General features: G+C 42.9%; 1 long non-coding RNA gene across 1 annotated transcript; it reads right to left on the reverse strand.

Annotated features, from left to right (window-relative positions):
* Positions 1 to 1,895: 1,895 nt before the first annotated feature.
* On the reverse strand, positions 1,896 to 3,493 carry LOC108858849 (uncharacterized). Its single transcript, XR_008936542.1, has 5 exons — positions 2,977 to 3,493; positions 2,408 to 2,809; positions 2,175 to 2,323; positions 2,039 to 2,110; positions 1,896 to 1,960 (listed from the first exon to the last, which is right to left on the reverse strand). It is a non-coding gene; the product is annotated as an uncharacterized LOC108858849 (long non-coding RNA).
* Between the last annotated feature and the right edge of the window lie 559 nt (positions 3,494 to 4,052).

Raw genomic sequence — 4,052 nt, forward strand, 5'->3', positions numbered from 1 at the left:
CCATCTAAGTTCGAAGATGCTGACTTCTTGGCTTATGCTTTGGCAAGTGCTAAAGATCTGGAGTTGGATGAGCCAAGAAGTTATGCAGAGGCCAAGCGAAGTAAGGATTGTAGACTTTGGACAGGGGCATCAGATGAAGAAATGATCTCGCTGGATAAGAATGAAACGTGGGATTTGGTTGAGAGACCAAAGAATCAGAAAGTTATCGGATGCAAGTGGATCTACAAGCTGAAACCAGAGATACCAGGAGTTGAACCACCACGATACAAGGGCAGGTTGGTGGCTAAGGGGTATGCTCAAATAGAAGGGATAGACTACAACGATGTGTTTGCTCCTGTAGTTAAACACGTCTCCATACGCATTCTTCTATCGGCTGTGGTGAACTACGACTTGGAGTTAGAACAACTCGATGTGAAGACGGCGTTTCTACACGGAACTCTCAAGGAAAGGATATATATGGAACAACCAGAGAGTTATGTGCAGAAGGGAAAGGAAGACAAGGTGTGTCTTCTGAAGAAGTCCTTATATGGACTCAAGCAGTCGCCAAGGGAGTGGAATCACAGGTTCGATGCGTTCATGATGAAGCATAGTTATAGGAGGAGCGAGTATGATCCATGCGTCTACATGAAGGGATCAACAATCGAAGATATGGTGTATCTTCTGATCTACGTTGATGACATGTTGATAGCCGCGAAGGAAATGGGGAAGATTTAGAAGTTGAAGGATCAACTTAGTTCTGAGTTTGAGATGAAAGACCTAGGGCACGCAAGGAAGATTCTAGGCATGGAGATTCTACGAGACAGAGCTAAATCTACACTGACGCTATCACAAGGAGATTATCTACAGAAAGTCTTGAAGACTTTTGGGATGGAGGATTGCAGAGCGGTGAGTACACCGCTAGGTTCACAGTTCAAGCTAAAGTCTTTAACTAAAGATGATGAAGTGGAGCAGACAAGAGGGATGGAGGATATACCTTACACTAGCGCCGTTGGAAGCCTCATGTATGCAATGGTGGGTTCCAGGCCAGACCTTGCGTACGCGGTTGGAATGGTGTGCAGATATATGAGCAACCCTGGCAAGAATCACTGGTTAGCAACTAAGTGGATAATGCGTTATATCAAAGGCTCACTGGGTTTGAACTTAACTTTTACCAAAGGAGAGAAGTTTGAAGTCAAAGGGTATTGCGACTCAGACTATGCAGCAGACTTGGATAAGAGGAGGTCGATTGCAGGGTACGTCTTCAAAGTTGGTGGCAACACGGTAAGCTGGAGGTCTTCACTGTTGAAGACTATTGCACTTTCAACGACGGAGGCCGAGTACATGTCATTATCTGAAGCAATCAGAGAAGGAATTTGGTTAAAGGGTATTCCTGAAGAGATGAAGCTCAGCACAGGAACGATTGAAGTAAACTGCGATTCTCAGAGTGCGATCTACCTATCAAAGAATTTCGTCTACAGAGAGAGGTCTAAACATATGACAGTGAAGTATAACTTCATAAGGGAGGTTATCGCAGAAGGGATAGTCAAGGTTCTTAAGATACATACTTCTATCAATCCGGCAGATATGTTGACTAAGACCTTACCAGTGGAGAATTTCAGCGGGTGCTTAACTCGGCTGAATATACTTGAAGCTTGAAGAGAAACAAAAGGGCGTCGGTCGTCTTTGGAACTGAGAAGACGGCGGGTTTGACGAGTGATGTCTTGGAAGTCAGAGAGACAAGGATCTGAAGACTCAGGTGGAGGAAGGCTAGCTCGGAATGAGGACAAACGAAGCTAGCACCAGGAACAGGACCAGAAAGGAAAGCGAGAAGCTTTGTAGGAGGAGGAGTACAAAGCTGAGCTTTTCCGGTGTTAGGGTTGCAAGAGTCGATGGCGTCTCACACCAAGGTGGAGATTGTGAGGATTGTGGTGTGTGACCCATCACAGCAATCTTCGAGTATGGGCTTCGGCCCAATTGCAACCTAACAAACGGTGAAACAGAAGAAGTGAGAAGCTGGGCCTCAGTGATTGAAAGCGGCCCAAGAGAAGATTAGACTTACTGATATAAAGTTTGCAGTAAAGGTTGTTATGTAACAACCTTCTTCCTCTTCTCATCATCGAGCTCTCTGAAACTGTAGAGTCAAGAGGTTAGTTGATCTTCTGTAAATCAAAGATACACAGAGAATAGTGAATTACCAGGTCCCGTCCTGAAGGAGATGTACCCAGAGATTAACGGGGAACTCTAAAACTTGCTTGTGTTGATCGCTTTAGATTCTTTCTCTTCGTTCTCTTTACGTTTGACACACGAGTGATCAAAGTCGCGATTCGTTTGTTCGTGAGTGATCCTGCGAGAGATAACATTAGAGAGTTAGAGATCGTACAAAGGAGTCGATACGGAGGTGGATCTCGCATCGGATTTTCTACAACACCTTTGGTTATATATTTGAAGAGATATTTGATGGCACTTGTTTTGCAGCACCACTCGATATTAATGTGTGCCTGATATTTTTTGAGGTTGGTGAGGTTATGTGGCACCACATAACGATTATCCAACTCAATATCACCTTTCAGAACAGTCTCTGGTATCAACCGACCTCTTGTAAACAACAAAACCAGATTTGTCGATCTTTGTTGTTTTTGAGTAAGGCTTGGGGTACTTATTTGTGCATTCTCTCTTTTCCATACGTGGTGACAGAGTTTGTTTGTTCCACAAGGCCCGTGAATCATGTGGTGCTCAACCAAATACAATCCCTCTCTGTCTGTTTCTTTTTCTAGGAATGCAGCTGATATGTATTGATCAATAACCACAGCAGTTGCTTCTCTTTTAAAACCTGCGAACCAAAGAAGAATGTGTGCATGTGGAAGGCCACGTTTCTGGAACTCGATTGTGTAGACCACTAAATATTGAGATAAAAATTAAGCATTAGATGAGAAGCTGAGAACTATCTATTTAGGGTTATGTTACATGGGAATAAAAAAAGTAAAACTAAGAACGTACCTGCAGCCATTTTGGGAAGAACACACCTTTTTAAAGTCTGACATCATCTCTTCTAACTTAAGCTTAAAAACTCTGCACTCAAGATCAGGCCTGTTGTTGGGTGAATCACCTCCATAGACATTTAAGTGTTCTTTCAGTTGAACGCAATTTGTGTTGGCTGTGAAGGTGATGAGAAGCTTGGGATTACCATACCAATGACAGATAGCCATGGCATCTTGATATTTCTCAGACATATATTGAGGTCCTGCAGTGAACGAAGAAGGCAATATGACTTTTTCCCATGTGGCTAGCATTTGTATCTCCACGGTCTAATACATAGCAAATGTTTGTATATAACTCAGACCTCAGTTTTCTGGTTATGTCTGATCAACTGTAATATATCTTGCTTTGTGGCCGTGTAAGCATCAACAATATACTGATAAAACAATCTTCCTGACTTAATCATAGTCATACCCTCAGTTGATCTTGTTTGGATCTGGTGAGCATAGTACTCTCTCATTGTCATATGCCCTCTTTTGATTTTAGAGTTTGTCGTATCTTGATAGGGAATCCACTCGTCATAGTCGTATTCTCCGTATGGATAGAGTAAGGATTACTTCAAGCTCATGTACAGAGGGTGTAAATCGTTGATCCTCTGCAGCTTTGACGACTTATACTCAAGCACAATATCTTTACCTGCAGAGTCTACTATGAAGTCACCAACTAACAAACCACCTATCCCTCCTGCAGTTGGCAAGTCATATTGTCTTCCTCGATGCTTCTGGTTAACTAAGATGATACTGAATTCTACTGAGTCACCAGCTAGGATACGATCTCGAGCATGTCTGAAAGTTTTAGCCAGGTTATTAATTTCATCCATCATCTTGATTAACTCGGCCGTCACATTGTCATCTATTGTTAATGGTGAGCAACCCTTTTTGAAAGCCTTCTTTCTGCTGTCAGTTCATTGTCCGAGTCCACTATATACAACTGCGAAAACTGTGGAGGATTACCATCAAGAGCAGAGAACCAATTATGTGGTGGGTTTACCCATGGAGCCTAAATGCAAAGGGTCCAGGAGTTCCTGTCACAGTGTG

Source organism: Raphanus sativus, chromosome 7 (genome assembly GCF_000801105.2).
Source record: "Raphanus sativus cultivar WK10039 chromosome 7, ASM80110v3, whole genome shotgun sequence".
In the NCBI taxonomy this organism is placed as follows: Eukaryota; Viridiplantae; Streptophyta; class Magnoliopsida; order Brassicales; family Brassicaceae; genus Raphanus; species Raphanus sativus.